Below are 8,951 nucleotides of genomic sequence, written 5' to 3'. Positions count from 1 at the left end.
CTAGTTGTCCTAGAATCACTTATTAAAGAGATTTTTCTTTCACCTATTGAATGGTCATCACCGTACTTGTTGAATATCTATTGGCCATAAATATATGGTTTTACTTCTAGATTATAAATTTTATTTCATCAGTCTGTCTGTATGTCCATTTTTTTAAAAAAGTTTTTTTTTTAGTCAAGGCAACCCTTAGTTGACCTCACAGATTGCAAAGACCTTGTCAGCTTACAATCTCTTATTTTTTTTATTTTTTTTACGCCTACTGCACCTGGTCTTCCTAGGTGGTCTCCCATCCAAGTACTAACCAGGCCTGACCCTGCTTAGTTTTCAAGATCAGACAGGACTGGGCTTGTTCAGGGTGGCATGGCCATAGACTGTATGCCCATTTTTTTAATGCCAGTACCATATGGTTTTGAATACTTCATCTTTGAAATACTTTAGTGTTAAATTTGAGAAGTGTGAGTTTTCCAAAATTTTTCTTCAAGATTGTTTTGTCTATTTGAGACCCTTGCAATTCCATATGAATGTGAGCATCAAATTGTTGGGATTTGATAGGAATTGCATTGAATTTATAGATTACTTTCCAGTCTTGCCATCTTAACATTGTTAATTCCCCAATCTATAAAATTGTTTTTTTTTTAATTTCTTTCAGCAATGTTTTATAGTTTTTCATTGTACAAATTTTCTTGCTTAATCTTGGTTAAATGTATTCCTAAGTATATTATTCCTTTTGTGACTATAAATTACATTGTTTCCTTCATTTTTTTTTTTTTGAATTGTTCATTGCTGGTGTGTAGAAACCAAATTAATTTTTCTGAGTTGATCGTGTACACTGTCACTTTGCTAAATTCACTTATTGCTCTAGTGGTTGTGCTTGTTTGTTTGTTTGTTTGTTTTCCATATGAATTTGAGGACCAATCAGTGTTGTGTGCATCCCCATTAGGTGGAGATTAAATAAAAATGCAGATTCTATTTCAGTAGGCATGTTCTGAGGTCAGAGATTCTGAATTTCTAACAAGTTCCTAGATCATGCTGTTCCTTATTCATATTTGCAGTAGGATATTCTGCAAAGCAGAGCCTGCCGCAATGATTAAAGTGCCAACACATTGCTTGGGAGCTCTAAGCCTTGGGAAATTTGAGTAAGAAATAGCAGGAAATGAAGTGAGCAAGAAAAGAAAACCGATGAGATAGGTTTCTTTACCATATTCACTGCAAGGAGTAAAAAGAATCAACAAATTGCTCTGAAGTATATTTACAAGGCACCAGCTTTTCACAAATGGTTGCAAGGAGGAAATTAATTTTTTTAATTTATTTATTTTAATTAGTTTCAAGTATACAGTACATTGGTTAGACATCTATATAGTTCATAAAATGATTCCCCCAATTGCTCCCTCCCTCCCCTGACCATCTACCTAACCAACATATTAATGCTAACTGCATTCCCTATGCTGTGCTCCCCATCCCCATGACCATCCATTGGCTACTAATTCATTTTAAGAGAGAGAAAGGAGGAGAGATTATCTTCAAAGCTAGTCAGTTCTCACTCTCATAGATAGTTGTCTCATTCATTCTTTTGAGTATCATCATTTGATCCCTTAGTGGTCTCAGAAATTCTGATCTTTTATCACATGGTGGGTTATTTCAGCAAGCTCAAAAGTTGAGGGAATTGCCTAAAAGTAGAGGTGACCACCTACATCAGAAAAGGTGTTGACTAAGAAAAAGAAAAAGAAAAAGGAATGATGTCTAAGAGGGCACACATGTTTTGCCCATACACATCCAAAGAATAAATTATTTTTCTGTAAGCTTTATTTTCCTCCATATTATGTGTCACCACATGATGGGAGAGATGGATAGATGAACAGATAAATAGATGGATAGATAGATGATAGATAAATTGAACTCGTTTACTTTTTCTTGTTCTCTTTTCTTATTACAATGTATGGTACTTGAGGTCAAAGACTGTTTTTGTGACCTTGCCCCAGAATAATGACCAACACATAATAGCTGCTGAATGATTGTTTGGTAAATAAATAAGCATCTTTGTAAATTTTTTTTTAAAAAGTGTTATGTAAAGAGATTAAGTCCAAAATGGAACAGTTAGAATGACCGTTCTTTAATCTTCATTATATAATTTTTCCCTATGGTGCGGCATTACTATGCCAATTTTTCAGATCTGGGAGTTACATGGAAATTGGCCTGATGAAAGCTTTGGGATTAGCATTTCATTAGCTATTGCAGTTTTACTAACCAAAGCCAAAAATTAGTTGGGTTTGTGTTTTAGGCAATTTGCAGCAAATGATGGAGGTTTTCAGAAAATAATGTCTCACAGGCTAACAGAAAATGTAAAATTTTAAAAGAAATAAACACATATTTTACTAAATTTTGATTATATTTTCCTGTGATTTAAAAAAAAATAAATCATTTTTAGTACCGTCACTATAAAAATTACTATTATTAATGTCCTCGTATATGGATTTCCACAAATGGGAATATTTTCACTAATTTAAGATCTAATTTAATATCATTCTATATCTAAGTCTACAAACCTTTTCTTACAGGGTAGATAGAAGATAATTTTAAGGTATTTATTTGGTACTTTAAAGTACCTTATTTTGACTTTATATAATAGTATTTGTTAGTGTACTGGATATTGTAGCTTTATGATAACACCTCTATAAACCTCCTTTTCATTGTGTTTAATAATATATTTACTAATTATTTCATTTACATAATTTCTATTTCCAAGTAGAGTGACATTAAAATCAATTCGACTTTGTTTTCGATTTTTATGCTTATATATTTCCATTATCAAATTCAATATGTGATTCATTTTTTCAGTATTCTAGAATACAGCATTAAATCACAGATATTTCTACATTTTATACCCCTCTTAGTTATGGACAGAATTATTCATTCACTAACTCATTTATTCCTCATTTATTGAGTGATTACCATATAAATATTACTGTATAAATCATTTCTGGGCAGACTGAAAAAATTTTATTGCCTTATACCTAAACAAGAGACTATTTGACATTTAATAAGTGCCATAATATAGAAAAATATAGCATTTATTATTGCCAAATAACAAAGATGTTGCAAAAAGTGAAATATTTGTGATGAAAATTCTTCTAGCTTGCTAAGGAACTTCGATAACACATAACCTGTTGTGTCTCTTCTTGTTAAGAGGAGTATTTAAAAATAACTATAAGAGATTATTAAATACAGTCCTTATTTCTTTATTATGGCCTGAAAAGAAAGTTTGAAAACTGTGATTAAATTTAAATTTAGGATAGATGTTGAAAGTCCCTTTGAGACAATGGTTTACTAAAGTTTTTCTGTCACTTCATTTTCCATTAGTTAAAACTAAGATATTATGCATACTAAAAGAGTTGATTCCTTTAATGGGGTTAGTGGGAGTGGGGTGGGGGAGGAGAGAAGGTCTTCAGAGCCAGGTATCTAATAGACATGGAAAGAATTTCATGAGAATTTGTGTGGAAAGTAAATGTTCGTGGCTCAAATCTGTAAGAGAGAATCTGTAAATGCCCGGAGCAGCTCTGCTAGTTTGAGAATACTCTGAATCAAATTATTCTTTAATTTAGATAGAAAATGTGCAGACACAGCAAGGACCTGTTACATTTATTATGTTAGCCGAGTTGTTAGTGGAGACGTTTTACCTTAGTCTATTTATTATAACTAGCCAGCTAACACATTTCCCAAATTCCAAGTGCCTCCTCTAAATATCCAGTCCCTGGGCAGACACCAAGACTTTGTATTTGTTCAGGCAGCCAGCAAATGCTTTTTCTTTTCTTTCTGTCTGTATTTTTGTGGTACAGTAAGTCATACTTTATTACCTCTGTGCTGAAAACAGTTCAAGACCTTCCATTCTCACAATAAAATCCAAACTATTAATAAGTCTAATATCCTGCATTACTTGTCTTCTTATTTAATTACCTTATATTCTATCTCTCTCATTATATATTCTCTTAAATTAACTGAGTAATTTTTATGATTCCATTGCATCTTTTTGATTATTGGTTATACATATCTGTGTTATAAATTTATTATTGTCTTAGGCTTTATAGAATTCATCTTTCACTTATCACCTTCTTCCTTTTAGTAATATTATTCTGCTTCATGTATAATGTAACAATCTGAATTGCACTGTATTTCCACTTTTCTTCTTCCAGCTTCTGTACTATTGTTAAAGGAAGTCCTTCAGAAAAAAGGAATATGATTCCAGTTATAAATCTGAATCTACACAAGAAAATAAAGCTCACTGAAGATGGTAAATATATTAAAAAATATACTATATTGTTAAAAAATGGTTAAAAATAATTGGCTGCTTAATATAAAAATAATAACATTGCCATTCTTATTTACTTTACTTTGCATACATGTTGGCTTACGTTTAGTTGCTTAAACGTGACAAGAATATCCTGCTTTAGGTTCAAATAAGCTGTTCTTTCTACTCAAATATACAGCATCCACACTCCATAAACACTCACCCACGTTTACTTTGGCTCATCTTTTTAGTTTGTAAAGTCTCGGCCTAACTTTCGTTTCTCAGAAAGAGTTTTTCAACTCATCTCGTTTAACCAATATGCCACTCAATATTCTTTCCCTGCAGTGTTTCCTCAGTTCCGCTTTCCACAATTTGTAATTACATTTGTGGCTCACACTTATTTTTTTAATATGCCTCTCTACTAGTTTTATAAGTTCTAAGAAAGTAGGAAACATGTTTATATTGTCTTATTTTCAGAATCCAAACAATGTCTCTGATTTGTGAAGCAGCCACTGAATAATCGTAAGATAAATGCAGGATGTGCTTAAGAAAACATTTCCTTACAAGTTGGTTTTCCTATTAAGACAGTCTTACAAAAGTCCTGGAAAATAATGCTTCAGCCTACTCTGCATCATGCAGCGAGAATGTGGAGTTATTTAGATTCTCTTTACTTTGTGTTGTTGTGTTCTATCTACAAAATAAACATTAAAAAATAGGTCAGTATTATTTTTAACATGTTTTCATAACCTAGAAGAAAAAAAAAATTTACCATATTTTTCAATCCCTTGAGATTCTTTGAAGTGACCCTGTCAACATCTCTCAGCATTTCAGCACTTAAAGTTGTTTCTTGGTCTGTTGCCAAAGGAAGCACCAGAGGGATTATACTGACAACTTCGTTTTAAAAAAATGTGCAGAATATTTAAAAAAAATAAAGTGTACCTCAAAACAATTCAAATTATTCTGTCACTTGTGATGAAAAGGCTATGTGCTACTATGTCATTATACTTATTCTTAGGGCTGATAATTGGTATGGTCTGACATTCAACTGATTGGTTAACCTCCATAAGAGGATGTCAATGGACATCACGACCACATAGTCACAAGGCATGAAGTCTCAGTCAGTAGCTGCAGATGCTCATGTACATATAACATGAAATCTGTAGCATAAAAAGAGATGAATAAGTGTTTACCAAGATATATATGAAAAAGGAATTCCTAAATCTATTTTTTTCTCTAAATAAATTGTGTTTCTATGGTCATTATTTTTACTTGTATATGTTTGTATGTATAGGTTTCTTATACACACATATGTTCAGTTTATATTTAATAAAGTGATTAGCTTTGGGATTTTAACAACAGATTATGATATATCTCAATGGGATTGTTCAAGTTTAACTATCAGGTATCCCAATTAGCATATATTTAGAGACTTTCTCAATGATGTCATAATCCAAAGAAGACTTAGAAAACTTTGAATCTTTTTTGGTGAAACTCTGAATCTTTTGTTGATGTTTTATTCTTTTCACATGTATAGGCTGCATGCAAAGTTTAAGCTAGAGTCATTACACTTGAGAACATTTTATTTCATCACCTGGATAATTCTATAAAAAAAGTATCTATCAAAAGGAAACAATATTAATTAATGTATAAATTGGTAATCTGATAAAACATCTCTGTCTGGAAAAGATATTTTTAATTAATTAATTAATGACCTAAAGTATTAGAAAGATTGAAAACTAGAAGCAAGGCAAAATTTTGGATTAAAGGCAAACGTTTACAAAGGAGCAAAGTCAGAACTAAAATAAATGTGATATCTTAGTATATAGGAAATTATCTACATATTTTAAAACTTTATTGGTATTGTACCAATTATAGCCTAAATAACACATTAAAAAAATATAAAATCATTAATTTAGGTTTAGCTCTCTATAACATCTATAGAGAATGTGAGAGTGTGGAAATTTGGTGTGAAAAACAAAGAACAGCATTTTCCAGAATGACTAAAAAATTTGTAAAAGAAGCAAATAAAAATCATATTATATTGATTGAACATCAGCTTATCCATGGTCCTGCCCTACAATGAATCAAATTCATAAGATTCTACCACAAGTATCTGTTGAGCACTCTGGGATTAAGAACAGTCACATTTTTATTTATATATTTTTTTTGGTAGGGGTTACTTTTTACAGTGGTTAGCAAGATTTCGATGATCATTTAGAGCCTTTAAAACTGTGGCTTAACAAATTCTTTCCTCTCCTGGGAGAGAGCATGAGGAGAAAGATAACTTTTAACATCTCTTCATATATGCGGGAACATTGGATTTTCAGGGAGTTGGAGAGGAAAAACACAAACCAAGCTAGTTTTATTTGTACACTTTAAAAGTTACAAGATTCTTTAAGAAATTTCCTGTCTCATGCAATGTATTCCTTTAATTAATAGTAAATTACTAAAACTCAGCCTCTGGTTATCAAAGGCCTTGAAGGAGGCAAGCTGTTGAAACAAAGGGGAAAACAATCTCTCTCCCAGGTCAAAGAACTTACCTTCTTAAAATGTTTTTTCATGTTGTTGAAGTGAATTTTGATCTTTTAAATTGGTTGTATGCCATCTAATTGCACTGAGTATATTTTATTTAATATACTGTACTTGTTTTAGATTCTCTAAGTTCTATAATTTTATTACTCAGTGCAGAGAGAAACATGAATATCAAATTCTTTGTGTAATATACATAATTACCCACATGTAATAGGCTTTTAACTGCATATTTGTAATTGAAATGCTTTAGCTAATGTATACTTGTCAGAAAAGGAATCATGTTTCCCTAATAGAGAAAATAAATTCCATATTCCATTATTAACATGTGTACTTTTGTTGTTAATTAATAATTTGATAGATTTTTCTTTCTTAAGCATTTTGCCTCAGTGTCCAAATATTTTTTTGTTACTTTTCCAAATTCAAATTGCTTCAAAATTTGACCAAAAGTAAGTGTATGCCTAAACTTAAAAGAAAAACATTTTTAAAAAATGGGGCAAAAATCTAGACATTTCCATTGACTGGATATTTGCCCAACATTCAATGTAAGACTCATAGTAAGCAACAATCAGCCTTTATATTCAATTTGATTATAAACTTTAGGCATAACTATTAACATGGTGTTATAGAAAGGACATATAATGTTTAGTGATAGAGCCAGTATTTAAATTCCTTCTTTGCCCATTTTTTGTCTCTAAGATTTGAAGCAATTACTGAATTTCTCTGAGGTCTTTCTGATTCTATTAAATTAGGTTGATAATGTCACTCACAATGGGAATTATGAAGATTCAAGAAATACTTCAGTGTCTCTAATTTTGGTGCTCCAATAAGATAACTAATATTATTGTTGATGCTAATTCATTATCTTCATTTTATCCAATTTCCTATGAGGTTTGAAGAAAGACAAAGTATGAAGAAAAATGCTAGTTACAACTTTAAGGATGAAGAGGAGTAATAAGGATTAAAATTTTCAGGCTGTTTGATTTGGCCAGTAAATGTACTAGTGTAAATTTAAAGTTTATAAATTTTATATATACACTGTTTGATGATTTATTCAGCCCTTACATGCTAAAACTAACATATACATTGCAATTTAAAGTATAATTAACATATAGTAAGTATAAATATCATTAAATTTCCTGTTTCTAAATCAGAAACAAACTTAACCCTCTCAAATTTGAAAATGAAGATCTAATCTTAATTTTAAGTCCAATGAAACTAAAGTTCTCAAATACATCCTGTATATATTAGAAAATTAAAATGTGCTTTCAAATTTTTAACATTTCTGAACTCTTATGAGTCTTCATGAGAATAATGAGGAAAAACTATAGTTAAATTGATAGTTAAACATAAGTATCATTTTCTTAAGATAATTTATGAAATTTACATTGTAATATGGACATAACCAAGGCAATAGTTTATTAAATAATCCCTGATGAAATACATATAATTTTCTCTATCAGGGAAAGGTGAAGAAAAACAAAATTTAATGCAAATTTAAGATGTTAGAATGCCTCTTTACTGGGTCCAAAGGGAGGCAGTAAAATCAATGGTAGAACCCAGGAATCAAGCATGGGAAGTAAACAGACTGAGTTTTAGGCACTGTCTCTAAGTTCCACACCCGCATGGACATTTGACATTGGAAGTTGCTGTTGATTATTGTAAGATCTGGAGACAGCTTGCCAGTCCCAGGCTTTTTACTTATTAGTGGAGTAATTCTGGGAAAGTTACATGGTCTTTCTGTGCCTCAGTTTCCTTATTTGTAAGATGAGGATAATAGTGCTTCATAAGAGTGCCGTGAAGACTAAATTCAAAATTGAAAAAAAACTGAAAACAGTATTTAGCACATAGTAACAGTTTTACTATATTATCATCATTATTATTTAGTAATACCATCCTCTCCTGATCTCCTGCATCCATTAAATAGCTATCATCTCAAAATTAAATTCTTCTGATAGTACTGAGAATGCTTTTACTGCTAAAAAACAACAACCAACTTTAAAAAACAACAACCACCAACTTTTAAGGGTGTATTATAGGGAGGCAGAGTTGTTTCTACTCAATGACGTCATAGCTCTGAAATTGCTTTCCAGAGATACCAGAGTGTGAGCCTTGATCTATGAATCAAAGTATAAAGTTA

General features: G+C 31.1%; 1 pseudogene; it reads right to left on the bottom strand.

Annotated features, from left to right (window-relative positions):
• Nucleotides 1–253: 253 nt before the first annotated feature.
• LOC112485619 lies at nucleotides 254–372 on the bottom strand (annotated as a pseudogene).
• Nucleotides 373–8,951: the final 8,579 nt, after the last annotated feature.

The sequence above is a fragment of the Pteropus alecto genome, unplaced genomic scaffold, assembly GCF_000325575.1.
Source record: "Pteropus alecto unplaced genomic scaffold, ASM32557v1 scaffold5, whole genome shotgun sequence".
In the NCBI taxonomy this organism is placed as follows: Eukaryota; Metazoa; Chordata; class Mammalia; order Chiroptera; family Pteropodidae; genus Pteropus; species Pteropus alecto.
Note: the sequence above shows the minus strand (reverse complement) of the source record. Positions and strands in the feature narration are given on the sequence as shown.